This window comes from Herpailurus yagouaroundi, unplaced genomic scaffold (genome assembly GCF_014898765.1).
Source record: "Herpailurus yagouaroundi ecotype Mexico unplaced genomic scaffold, PumYag 197, whole genome shotgun sequence".
Taxonomy (NCBI): Eukaryota; Metazoa; Chordata; class Mammalia; order Carnivora; family Felidae; genus Herpailurus; species Herpailurus yagouaroundi.
In genome coordinates, this window is record NW_024412428.1 from 21,303,710 (window position 1) to 21,317,954 (window position 14,245).

The 14,245-nt window shown below is 40.5% G+C and overlaps 1 protein-coding gene across 4 annotated transcripts in view; it reads left to right on the plus strand.

Annotated features, from left to right (window-relative positions):
* Window positions 1-14,245, plus strand: part of RCBTB1 (RCC1 and BTB domain containing protein 1) — a 103,065-nt gene that overhangs the window by 26,693 nt on the left and 62,127 nt on the right. For 3 of the 4 annotated variants that reach the window (XM_040448364.1, XM_040448365.1, XM_040448366.1), the window contains one exon: window positions 8,678-8,799. The gene's annotated coding sequence lies outside the window, so the exon portion shown is untranslated. Of the gene's footprint in view, window positions 1-1,268; window positions 1,431-8,677; window positions 8,800-14,245 lie in introns of those variants that run through there. The other variant, XM_040448367.1, reaches the window with a different exon arrangement.

Consider the following 14,245-nt stretch of genomic DNA (forward strand, 5'->3'; position numbering starts at 1 on the left):
CCTTATCTGGCATGCCTTTGAAATTTTCCATAGCAAAATCTAAGAAGTATATGTAAGAGGCATAAAGTATTCCAGTTTACCAAATCTTTGATTCTGCCACAGCTCACAGGCCTACAGGGCTCCTAGCACTTGTTACACTCCATATTTTTGGCCTTCTCCAGAATCTGCCGTTACCCCTGGAGGTGTGGGTCACTCCTACTTTACCCTTACGACACTTTGTATATATACAAACACACACCACACAGTCACACTCACACACATACTCCCACATTAAAGGAATTATCTTACTAAATTGAGAGCTTAAAAAATAGTTATCACCGATTGAGCCTCTAATCTGCATCATATACATTGTCTGTGTTTGTTTAGTTACTCCTCCCAACAGCTGAATGGTAAGACTATTTCTGTCCCCTTTTATACATATGGAAACTGAGGCTAAAAATATTAAGTAACTTGCCTAGTCTTTTCTTTTTTATTCTCATTTAATTTTATATCATTGTGTCAACTACGTTCATATAAATATGTGTAAAAAGGGACCAGTACAGACACTGAGAAGCAAGCACAAATCTTACCGAACAGGAACATTGCCATTATTAGATGACAGGAGATAAACTGAAGATAGTCTCTGGGTCATAGTCTGCATTTTGCTTCCTTGAGTTCTATAAGAGCCCCTTCTGGGCAGTTAGTGTGTTAGTGTGCAAGGCCATGACGGAGTCTTAGGGAGCATAGGGCTTACCATAGTTGAGGCCACAGGCAGGCCTTTCTGGTGGGATAGTGGGAAGATAGTCAGTAGGAGTGGACTGTGCTGTATATTCTATGTCAAAGCCCACTGTCAGCTGTCAGGAATGAGCAAATCAGAATACTTCTTGGGGTAAAGGAGTATCAGCTGGTCGTGGCTGTAGGGCATGGAGAGGAGGGGACTCTTGATTTCTCATTAGCATAAGATCAAGGCCTGCCGAATACAGGTAAGAATCAGACCCAGGCTTGCCTGGGAATTTTTTCTTCCAGGTGAAGAGAATATAACAACTGCAGATAGTTTGGTGATAAGTCTTTATTGTGTCTGTCTCTTAAGAATTAGTTGTTCTCCACGACATCCTATGCACATCTTCTTTGAGATTCCCTTGACCTCTGGGATCCTCTTTTTTTTTTTTTTTTAAGTTTATTTATTTATTTTGACAGAGAGAGGGAGTGAGAGAGCCAGCATGTGCACGTGCAAGGGGATGGGCAGAGAGGGAGGGAGAGAGAGTATCCCAGCCTGATGCAGGGCTCCAACTCACAATGAGATCATGACCTGAGCTGATGTCAGATGCTTAACCAACGGAGCCACCCAGGAGCCCCAGATCCTCCTTTTATATCCCAGATTTTCCCCTTTCTTGGTTCACTTGGTTGTCTTGGTGGAGCACACATTCAGTAGCCTCTTGGATCCATGGGAGGTAAGTTTTTACACCTCGAATCTCTGAAAATGTCTTTTTTTTTTTAATGTTTATTTTTGAGAGAGAGAGACACACACACCGAGCATGAGCAGGGAGGGGCAGAGAGAGAGGGAGACACAGAATCCGAAGCAGTCTCCAGGCTCCGAGCTGTCAGCACAGAGGCTGATGCAGGGCTAAAACACAAGAGCTGTGACATCATGACCTGAGCCAAAGTCGGACACTTAACTGACTGACCTACCCAGGGGCCCCTGAAAATGTCATTTTTTTAACTCTAACAATTTATTAATAGTTTATCTGATATGGGATTCTAGGATGGAAATCATTTCCTTTTAGAACTTTGAAGGCATTGCTTCTGTGTGCTGTGGCTTCCTTTGCTGCTGTTGAGAATCTAAAACCAGACTGACTCTTGATCCTTCATTTGTGACTTTTCTCTCTTTGGAAGACTATAAAATCTTAACTTTGTTCCAGGAATTCTGAAATTTCGTAATCATGTATCTTGGACTGAGTCTATTTTCGTCCATTATATTGGAAACTTAGTGGGCCCTTTCCTCTGCCTCTTCCTGCTAGAAGTAAATTACTTTCAATTTTGGGATATCTTGAATTTTCTCCTCCATTTTTTATGTTCCTTCTTTTTGGAATTCCTATTATTTGGTTGCTGAACTTTGAGTTATTCTCTAATTTAAAAAAAAAAAAATCTTTTTCTGGGGCACCTGACTGGCTCAGTCAGGGGAGCATGTGACTCCTGATCTTGGGGTTGTAAGTTTGAGCCCCACATTGGGTGTAGAGATTACTTAAAAAAATAAAATCTTTGAGGTGCCTGGGTGGCTCAGTCAGTTAAGTGCCTGACTCTTGATTTCGGCTCAGGTCAGAATCTCACAGTTTGTGAGTTCGAGCCCCACTACGGGCTCTGCTCCTGACGGGGAGGAGCCTACTTGGAATTCTCTCTCTCCCTCTCTCACTGCCCCTCCCCAGCTCTCTCTCTCTCAAAATAAATAAATAAACATTTAAAAAGTTAAAAAAATAAAATCTTTAAAAATATATTTTTTTCTTTCCCTTCTTACACCTTTCCCATGTTTACTCCCTTTTCTGGGAGATTTCTTCAACATTATCTTTCAACCCTTCCATTATATTTTCATTTCATTGATTATATCTCTTCCCCCCCCCCCCCCCCCCCCCCGCCAAGGGCTCTTTTTTTGTTCTCTGAATTTTTAAAAGCAGGATGCTTAGTTTAAAGTATCTCTCTGAGGTTCCATGGAACCAAGTAGAATAATGATAGAAGACTCTGAAGTGGAGGATGTACGGTAACAACCAGAAGGTTCTTGTTCCATTTTTTTTTTAATTTTTTTTTTAACGTTTATTTATTTTTGAGACAGAGAGAGACAGAGCATGAATGGGGGAGGGTCAGAGAGAGGGAGACACAGAATCCGAAACAGGCTCCAGGCTCCGAGCCGTCAGCACAGAGCCCGACGCGAGGCTCGAACTCACGGAGTGTGAGATCGTGACCTGAGCTGAAGTCGGCCGCCCAACCGACTGAGCCACCCAGGCGCCCCTCTTGTTCCATTTTTTGAGTTAGTCAAATCTGCCTTCTTCAAGGTAATAGGCAGTCTGTTTCCCAGCGTGGAGCTCGCCAGCCTGCCTGCTTCTACCTGGCTCCTGTTTGCCACCTTGGGATAGAATGCTATTTCGTCAGTGTGTGCAATGATTCCACTGGGGACAGATGAAGGAACATAGAACATTCACCAACATAGATCATGTGGTGGGCTACAAGTCTCAGTCATTATAAAAGAATTGAAATCACACTGAATATATTCCTCTGTGTGACCACGGTGGAATTAAAGTAGCAATAAATACTGGAAAGATATCTGGAAAACCCCCAAATTTGGGAGGAAATTAACCTGCTTCTAAATAGTCCAAAAGTCAAAGGAGAAATTGCAATGGAAATTATAAAATATTTTGAGCTGAATAAAAAGGAAAATATGACATGTAAAAATTTGTGAGTTACGGCAAAAGCACTGGGAAATTTAGACACTTAAATGCTTATATAATGAAGAAAGATGTAAAATCAATTATCTAAGTGACAGAAAAAAAGAAAAGCAAACTAAATACAAAATAAGCAGAAGAAATAAAGTAATCAAAATGAGAATGAAAAGCAACTAAATAGAAAAAAATAGAGAAAATGAACACAGTCAAAAGTTGGTTCTTTGAAAAGATTAATAAGATCAATAAACTACTGATAAAGTTGATTAAGAAGAAAAGAAAATCATGAAGAATAAAAAAGGTACATCACTATCAATTTTAGGTAAAAAAAACAAAAACAAAAAACCTGAGAAGGAAGATATTATGGATAGTCTTATGCCAAGAGAACCAATAACAGATGAAGTGATTAAATACTATTTATTGAAAAAGCTATCTTGTTCTGGGCCAGCTTGAAATATCATCTTTATTGTACACTAATTTATATATTGACACGCAGGTGTGGGTTTGGATGCTTTTACCATCTATATCACATTCTACTACTATATTTGCTCTAAAAGCAAGTATTACAGTCAACCAGTGGGAAGTTGTATCAGCTTTTCTGACCCAGCCTCAGAAGTCACAAGGGGCCATTTCTGCTGCATTTGATTGGTTACAAGCAAATGATAAGTCCACTTGGAATCCAGGAGAGGATACATAGACTCCATCTTTCAGTGGGAGGAGTACCAAAGACTTTGTGGCTATTAAAAAAAAAAAGTACATGCTGTCTTTAATGATAATGCTTCTAATGTTTTTGTTAAGTGTAACAATATACAATATAACAATATAACAAATAATATTTCTACAGGTTTTGGACAAATATCCTTTCTAAATTTGAGGACCTTTCAGATTAGGTTATGGAGAAATAGAATCAGCAGTTGTCATTTGTTTTTCTCATAGACAAGTAGTATAATTCGTGGAGAATAAGTTTAGTGTTGTTTGTTTGTTTGTTTGTTTTTGAAGTATAACTGACACAATGTTATATTAGTTTCGGGTACACAACAGTGATTTGACAATAGTGTACATGACTCATTGTTCACTGTAATTAGTATAGTCCCCATCTGTCACCATACAACATTATTACAATATTATTGATTGTATTCTCTATGCTGTACTTTTCGTCTTGATGACCTAATTTATTTTACAACTGGAAGTTTGTACCTCTTCATCCTCTTTATTTTTTTTTTAATTTTTTTTTCAACGTTTATTTATTTTTGGGACAGAGAGAGACAGAGCATGAACGGGGGAGGGGCAGAGAGAGAGGGAGACACAGAATCGGAAACAGGCTCCAGGCTCTGAGCCATCAGCCCAGAGCCCGACGCGGGGCTCGAACTCCCGGACCGCGAGATCGTGACCTGGCTGAAGTCGGACGCTTAACCGACTGCGCCACCCAGGCGCCCCTCCTCTTTATTTTACCAACCACTTCATCCATCTCCACTCTGGCAACTACCTACCAGTTTGTTCTCTGTATTTAAGAGTCTGTTTTTTGTTTGTTCATTTGTTTTTGTTTTTGTTTTTTAAGATTCTACATGAGTGAAATCACATGGTATTTGTCTTTCTCTGTCTGACGTATTTCACTTAGCCAAATATTCTCTAGATCCATCCAGGCTGTCTTAAATGGCAAGATCTCATTTTCTTTTATGGCTGAGTCATATTCATGGAGAATTGTATTTAAGGGTAAATTTATATTGCCAGATTTGTGAAATCTGGCTACACAGATGAAATTTACTACACAATACAAACTACTATTTAGATTCTAAACTTTGGGCATTAAATCTTTGGAATATTTTACAACGTAAGTGGGACAGTATTCTTTATGAATTGTAATTTGACTGATAGTATTTGGCAATATCCAGCACATACCTCAAAGAGATTCAGAGAAAAAGAATGTTTTTTTAAATGTGAAAATTTTCTTATGTAAACTATACATTCATTTTTCACGCACAGGAGCATGAATAGGGAACATAGATAATGGTGGACTAAATAACACATTTAATTTCTTTGAAGCTTCAAATCCCACTATAGAATCCTGCTGAGCTAGATTAAATTAGACCACATAGTGAGCTCTTTGAGCAAAGTTAAGTGGCCTCATTCCTAAGCCCACATTTATCACTTCAGTTATAAGGAAGTGCTGATCCGGAGCATTTAGACCAAAGAGGAAAATGGACAAGAACCAGAATATATGCCCCAATGTCTAAGCTGATTTAGACCATTTGCGGGAGAACTTTCTAGAATAGGGAGTGGTACAGCCTCCCCTGGGTCAATTTTACCTAGCTGCACAGGTAGTGATAAGGGGATTAATGGCTTCTCTAGAGGGAAGGCAGAGAACCCCTTCAAAGAATGGGTATTTACACAATCTAGGATTATTTGTATACTTTTGTCCTCTAAATAGTACAGCCCAAATGGTGTTCTTGAGCTTGGTATAGACCCATGCTTGGGAAAGATGTGGAGGCTGGGGGAAGTGAGGAGGTGAGGAGAAACCTGGAGTGTAAAGGAGCTTGGATTTCCATTGGCACCCCTTTTTTCCCCAGAGAGATACTGGCACAGTCACAGGATTAAGTTAACGTTCCCATCTCAGTTAACCCATTAGGTGTGAATAATACATTTACACACCAATGTGTGAGCTTATCCTCAAGAACCTTCCATCCAAAAAAGGTGGGGGGTGGGGGAAAGAAAGAGAAAAGGATACTAAGGGTTTTCTAATGTACTCTCAAACGTTAAAAAAAAACTTCTCTGGGGCGCCTGGGTGGCGCAGTGGGTTAAGCGTCTGACTTCAGCCAGGTCACGATCTCGCGGTCCGTGGGTTCGAGCCCCGCGTCGGGCTCTGGGCTGATGGCTCGGAGCCTGGAGCCTGTTTCCGATTCTGTGTCTCCCTCTCTCTCTGCCCCTCCCCCGTTCATGCTCTGTCTCTCTCTGTCCCAAGAATAAATAAACGTTGAAAAAAAAATTAAAAAAAACCTTTTCTTCCTTTTAATTGCTTTTCCCAGTTATATGTGAAATGGGTATTTCAGTTTGCAGTGGTAGGAAAAGAATATGGAACCAAAGAAAAGGAGAGACGTTTTAAAACTTCATCAGCATATGGCCTGTCCCCAATCATTTGTAACAAGTGTTAGAAGAAGCAGAAATACCAGATTTCCATTTAGTTACCTGCTGGATCTATTGCCTTTAAAAAAAATTTTTTTTTAATGTTTATTTATTTTTGAGACAATGCGAGAGACAGAGCATAAGTAGGGGAGGGGCAGAGAGAGAGGGAGACACAGAATCCGAAGCAGGCTCCAGGCTCTGAGCTGTCAGCACAGAGCCTGATGTGGGCCCGAACTCACAAACTGTGAGATCATGACCTGAGCCAAAGTTGGCCGCTTAACCAACCGAGCCACTCAGGCGCCCCTGGACCTATTGCCTTTTAAACAATTTTAGAGGTTATTCCTGTTTTGCCAAATGCAGGGAGAGGGCTGGGAAATATCTGCCTGGCATGTTAAGCTTACGTATCATTAAAACTCTAGGAAATGTTGAACCTTATATAAATTCTGACTCTCCTTCATATGGCTGTTATATTCATATTTGAACAGGCATTATATATGGCGTTTGCATGATTGGGAAATCTGCCTTCTAATATGCCTGAGATGGCTGGCTCACTGATTAACTTCTGAGTGCACTGAGCTAAATCCCACTAATTGCTGAGTTTGTTTCCTCATTTGTGAAGCACTGAAGTGACCCTCTTGTGAATGTGGCTGGGCCACATTTTAAAAGTTGGCCCTCCCTGTAGCAGGTTTGGAAATACTGCAATAATTTTAGAATTGGATGAAGAAATGTATCTTGAAATAAAAAATCCTATATAATTTGAGGTAGGTATGAATTTCCTATCAGGCAGGATCAAATCTAGGTTGGTGAGTAAATAAACTAGAAGCAAACAAAGTGAAAGGGAAGAAGACATTTAACAGACTACAGGTTTGGGCCCATGCCACACGGTGGCAGGCTTACTCTGTGTTGTGCTCCCTCTTCAGGGCCAAAAACATCAAAGGTGGAGAGAGGAGGGAGTGGAGACAAACTTCTGGGAAACAAATCTTAACGCTTGAATTTAACTACCTTAAACCACGTACTTCAGGAAGTTAATTTTAGAAACGATGGCATATGTTATTAGTTTGTCAAGATTATATGTTCATATTAAAATGTTTTAGGGGCACGTGGATGGCTCAGTCGGTTGAATGTCCAGCTTTGGCTCATTCATGATCCATTTGGCTCAGGTCATGATCTCACGGTTTTTAGGTTCAAACCCTGCATCAGGCTTGGCTTGCCGCTGTCAGGGCAAAACACCCTTGGGATCTTCTGTCCTCCTTCTCTCTGCCCCTTTCCCGCTTGCATGTGTGTTCTCTCTCTCGCTCTCTCTCAAAAATAAATAAACATTAAAAAAAATGTTTTTGGGGCACCTGGATGGCTCAGTCGGTTAAGCGTCCGACTTCGGCTCAGGTCATGATCTCACACCCCGCGTCAGGCTCTGTGCTGACAGCTCGGAGCCTGGAGCCTGCTTCGGATTCTGTGTCTCCCCCTCTCTCTGCCCCTCCCCTGCTCATGCTCTGTCTCTGTCTCAAAAATAAATACAACATCTTTTTAAATTAAAAAAAAAAATGTTCTTTACAGTGGATGTACCTGAGCAGCAATGATCTGACCTCCCATAGGACATTTTCCCTCTAGATCTCAATTTTGTCATCACTACAATGATGGCTTAGGATTACTTAAAGTTCTAAAATTGTCATACCTCTCTTATAACTAGAAGAAAGATATTCTTTTTCAGTAACAAGCATTTCAGTCATATTGCAGTGAAGTTGATAAGGAATATGTTTTTTTTTATTTAGATTGCCTAGGTTTGAGTTTGATTCTGCCATTTTTTAACTGTGAGGTATTAGGTAAGCTACTTAACCTATAAAAAGTTTCAGTTTCCTCATCTGTAAAGTGTTACAAATTACAGTACATATCTCATGGGGTTGTTAGGATTAAATGGAAAAAGAACGTATGTGTGGCAGAGACTGGAACACTGTTCACCAAACCATTTCTTTTTCTTCCAGAGCAAACAGCTAAACCACATTTCCCCTCTTCACTTGTAGTTATCTGTGGCCATTTGACTGAATTTTAGCCAATGAATGAAATGTGAGAAGAAGATATTCATAAACCTATTTGTAGGCTCAGCTCACAAAAATCTCCCATTGTGATCTTCCTTATTCTTTCCCCTTCTGCAGGTTTCTCATGGAAGCCATGTGTTAAAGATAGTGGGACCACAAAACAGAAGGAAACTTGGTCCCTGAATCATGTCCTGGAGGACAGCTTTGTGCCTGTTAAGAACTGTCCTTCTGGATTTTCTGTGAGAAATAAACTTCTATTTTGTTAAGCCACTGAGATTCTGGGGCTTATCTGTTATGGCAGCTAGCATTAACTAAAACAGCATGTAGGGCACTTAACACGATACCTACTTAATAAATGTTAGGTGTTATCAATATCATGACTCTAAATAAAAACCAAAAGCCTAAAATTCTGAGCTTCAAACACGGCACTGATATGGAGATTCCTTCTGCAGTATACAAAATCTGGCTTAAAAAACCAACCAACCAAACAAACAAACTAGAGAAGGTCTAGGAAACAAAGTTGTGTATAGAGATAGTAAAAATCTAAGCTATTCATGTATGTAATATGCAGAAAGTCATTACCAATATTTAGTATTTATATTTGCTACTTTTTTTGAAAAACTTAACAGAATATAAAGGAAAGAAACCAAATTAAAAGTTCAAGTTAGTACCATTATTGAAATAATATTTAAAATTTTTCTTCCTTGTGATAACATTAGTGTTGTGATTCAATGATTTCTCTCAGTATTTCACGTTATGCTCACCCTTTTTTTCTTAAAAATGTCTTCTTTCTTGACTAACACTTTTTGATATTTTAGTGCTTTTATTTATTTTTTTAAGATTTTTTTTATTATTATTTTTAATCTTTGTTTACTTTTGAGAGAGAGAGAGACAGAGTGCAAGCAGGGGAGGAACAGAGAGAGAGGCAGACACAGAATCTGAAGCAGGCTCCAGGCTCTGAGCCGTCAGCACAGAGCCCTATGTGGGGCTCAAACTCATGAACCGTGAGAACATGACTTGAGCAAAAGTCAGACGCTTAACCGACTGAGCCACCCAGGCGCCCCTAAGATTTTATTTTTAAGTCATCTCTACACCCAACCTGGGGCTCAAACTCAAAACCCTGAGATCAAGTCACATGCTATACCAACTGGGTCAGACAGGCATTCCTTTAGTGCTTTTATTAATGCCTCTTCTCAGTTTTCTCTAATGAGATTCTTTTTTTTTTCTTTTTAATGTTTATTTATTTTTGACAGAGAGAGAGACATAGAATGAGCGGGGCAGGGGCAGACAGAGAGGGAAACACAGAATCTGAAGCAGGCTCCAGGCTCTGAGCTGTCAGCACAGAGCCCGACGCAGGGCTCAAACTCATGGAGTGTGAGATCATGACCTGAGCTGAAGTCAGATGTTTAACCAACTGAGCCACCCAGGCGCCCCTGAGATTCTACCTCTCTTAAAGCCAAGATCAAATTTCATGTGTTCAGTCAAAGCCTTCCAGGATATCCTGGTTGGAAGGGATCCTACCTGCACTGAATTGTAACATTTATACAATCCAAGGCTCTTCCCATTTGCTGTCTTCTGTTCTAGAGTTTATTTTCAGTTGGGTTTGTATAGCTTGTTTCTCCCTAATCAGATTGCAAGCTATTTGATGACAAGGACTGTGCTTTTTTGATTTTACATTGCCCTCAGAAAATAGTAGAGTCTGTGAAAACAGTTATTGATACTTGACTCATTGGTTTGAAAGCCCCAAGTTTATAAGATTTCCCTTAATGTTTTAACATCTCTCTTTCATGGAGTTTCATAAGAATAAAGAACAACAGCTCTCATACAGTTTTCTTCATAGATAAATAAAAATAGAGGCAGAGGTAGTATTTTATGGTCAGTGGTTTGGGTTAGTAGAAATTTACAAAGAATAAATTAGTGCCTCATTTTCTATATTGAAATGAGGACAATTTTATATGTATTACCAGTTAAGCTTATTTTGCTTTTTTCTGTCCTTCCTCCTAACTATTCACTTAAAAACTTTTTTAATGTTTATTTTTGAGAGAGAGAGAGAGACAGACAGACAGACAGAGTGTGAGCAGGGGCGGGGGGCAGAGAGAGAGGGAGACACAGAATCTGAAACAGGCTCCAGGCTCTGAGCTGTCAGCACACAACCCGAAGTGGGGCTCGTACTCACGGACCGCGAGATCATGACCTGAGCTGAAGTTGGATGCTTAACCGACTGAGCCAACCAGGCGCCCCTAACTATTCACTTTTTAAATTTCTTTCTGTTTTGCATATTCGCTTAAGATGTTTACCTTAAAAATATTAAAAGTTCTAGCTTAAAAGTGTTTCACAGTGTATATTCAACATCACAAGGACTGTAGAATGTTTTAACTCTGAATCTTGCCTCTCATTTTCAATTTGATTGCTAGTTTCATCCTGTTTTAACTTCTAAAAGTTGGCTATTTTCTATAGTCAGTGTTTCCTTGGAGTTACCAATGTTCTATTAATATCTTTGCTCATCATTGATTCTTTGAATGCTCCTTTAACTGGATGGAGAATTTTAGATTAACAGATATTTCCCTCCACCATTTTGAGGATATTGTTCCATTGTCCTCCAGCATCTACTGCTTGCGATAAGAAACCAGCTTTGTTTATATATCATTCTTTGTAGGTAGTGCGACTTTCAGGCTCATCCCAAACATTCATAGAAACTAGGGAAAGTTACGAATGAAGGCCCCATACAATATGTCTAAAACATTTTTAAGTTAAAAAACAAGCTAACAAGTTGTTAAATGAAATATATTCTATCCTCCTATCTTGATAAACATACCTTTTTAAGGAACTGGATGACCAAGCCTTGAATTTAGGACTCTTAGAATCCTTCAGAGAGTACAGAGAGATCACAGTCTTGGTCCCGCCTCACATCTCACCCTCCATGTTTTCCAGTCTTGGCTTCATCCCACACTGCAAGGGGCTTCACACACTTACTTGTGGACACTCCAATTCCAAGCCCTACAGCCACTTCCCAAACACCCCATGGCCCTAAGTGTATGCAGTCTGTTTTTGGGGGTTGGACATAGGGAAGAGGCCCATGAAGGTCCTGAAAGTGGGTTGGAGCTGTATGGGCAGGAAATGCTAGGGTCTTGTGCCCCTGGAACATGGTTTGGAGGGAAAGAGCAAACTTTGGGTTATGTTTTCTTGACATTGAAATAACCTCCTTCATGGTTTCCTCCCATCCAACCTGTTCTCTACACTGTATCAGAGATATTTTTTTTTTAAATGTAAACCACAGCATTATATTATCTCCTAAAAAATCCTTTAAAGGCTTCCTATTGCATTTGAAATAAAATCCTTTAAAAGGCTGCAAAGCTCTAAGTGGCACTTCAATGTGCCAAGCTCTTTGGGAAGAGCTTTCATCCAAGATGTTTCTCTTTCTGAAATGCACTTTCCTACCTGCTCCTCGCATGGCTGACTTCAGTCTATTGTATAGCTCCTGGCTTAAATGCCACCTCCTCTCCAGGTACAGCTTCTCTGTTATTTGCTATCACTGCATCTTGTTTATTTCCTTCAGAGTACAAATAACAAATGTAGTCACCTATTTCTCTCTCCACACTGTCATCTACACAAGGGAGAGTGTCACATATGAGTCAATTCTGAGATGGAGATTAGCACATGGGAAGTTATTAGGGAGTACTCTACTCAACCCCTGTTGAGCAAAAGAAAGTAGGATGGGCCATCAATCAGGCAGTGGATGCTGGCTTCCCAGAAAGGGGCCTGACTTTGGGCAAAGCAATTCTCTTTAGCTGAAGCCCTTCCTTAAGAGGGCTGACAGCTTTCGTCTGGATTGGGCAGTATAGCACCCAAATGGTCCATGTCTTGTGCAGATCTGCTTTCCTTACATGAGTTCTGGAAGTAGCTTCTTCAGAGCTCTGGCAGGCTTGTTCCCTGGGGGAAACTTGTAAAAGGAGGGTTAGTAAGGGGAACCACACGCTCTGCTGTCGCAGCTGGTATTAGGCTGCAACCAATACTCACCCTTTCTCTCTTCTGTGGTTCATACTGGATGCTCTTTACTCTTGATTAGCACCTCTGAAGGCCTAGGTGACTCACCTAGTGGAGTGACAGATTCTTAAAACTGATGAGTTCCAGTTAACTGTTTATCATGTCCTTCTCAGGCTGCACCTGCTACATCTGTCCATTTGCCATCAAAATTGCACAAGTACTAAAAGATGTCCTAGTTGATTACCTGGATGCCAAACATATGCCTACCCGATTCCACTGTGTAATAGTAGTTCTACTGCCTCTTGATAATGAGAGTCAATTACCCCCATGAAGATCATTTTCTTGCCTGCTGGTCCTTGCCATGAAGGGCTCAGAGTACTGGGTGGTGGTATAGTTTAAAATTCATTGAAGACTCTTGTTGTGTTCCCTGGTAGAAATGTTTTGCCTTTGGGAACTAAGACCTTTAAAACTGTGGTTATATTTGTGAGGATGAAAAGCACAAAATTCCCCAAGTGGGTCACTGGGATTGATGGTACACAGGAACACTCCTGCTTCCATACCTTTGACTCCACTCCCAGTTATTCTCCTATGAGGGATACAGCATCAAATAATGGTGATTGATTTAGAGCATGACTGCATCCTAGAAGGTAGCACTTTATCCTCACAGGGTATCATCTCCAAGCTGGTACTTCAGCTAAGATTTCTGCCATGTGATAGGTCCAATGGATTCCATGGTCATATGCCCACTGCTACATTTCCTTTGCTATGTAGTGGGTTCCTTGGTCAGATGCAATGATATATGGGATGCCATAATGGTGGATCAAATAGAGTATAATCCCTTGGATAGTCACGTTGGCTGAGACTCAACAGACAGGTAAGGCAAACCCATAGAATATGTGTCTATTCATGTTAAAATGAATGACTACCTCCTCCAGGGTGGAAGGAGTCCAATAGGGTCGCCTTTTCACCAAGTGGCTGTTTGCTATCTTCAAGAGATAGTGCAGTATTGAGTCTCAGCAATAGTTCCTGTTACTGGCAGGTTGATCATTTGGCTACGGGATTAACCTTGGTGAGTGGAAGATCCTACTGGTGGGCCCAGTTCCAGCCTTCCTCCTTATTACCATGTTTTCTCTATTCATGAATCTATTGTGCCAGTACTGGGGTGGCTAATAGAAAAGCTGGCTGGTGCCAACTGGTTAAGTCATTCTACTTGGGTGTTTAATGCCTCTTCAATGGTAGATGCTCTCAGAACCTGTGGAGGAAAGGGACGGAAGCAAGACTGGGCAGAAAGAGAAAATGGGCTTCAGTAAGTACATCACAACCAGGCCCCAGCCAACCCTGTGGGAAGTTCGGAAGCTGGGATGATTCTTTAGAATTTTCCCTTGTTGAGGTGAGAGAGTCTGGTCTTCACAACCCCTCATTGGCCAGTCATTTGTTGCAGGCTGCTCCTAAAAGGGGCATGACCTTGGGTAAGGTAGCATTTTTTAGTTAAGAAAATGACAAAAGAGGTTCGTCAGTGCACAGCCTTCCCAGAAGCTGGGAGAGTAAGTCCTTCAGTCTTAAAGGAGACATAGACTGGCATAGTATAGACTCCATGAAAGAGACCATTACCATTACCTTTTTTTTTTTTTTTTTTTTGAAAAAAAAATTTTTTTTTCAACGTTTATTTATTTTCGGGACAGAGAGAGACAGAGCATGAAC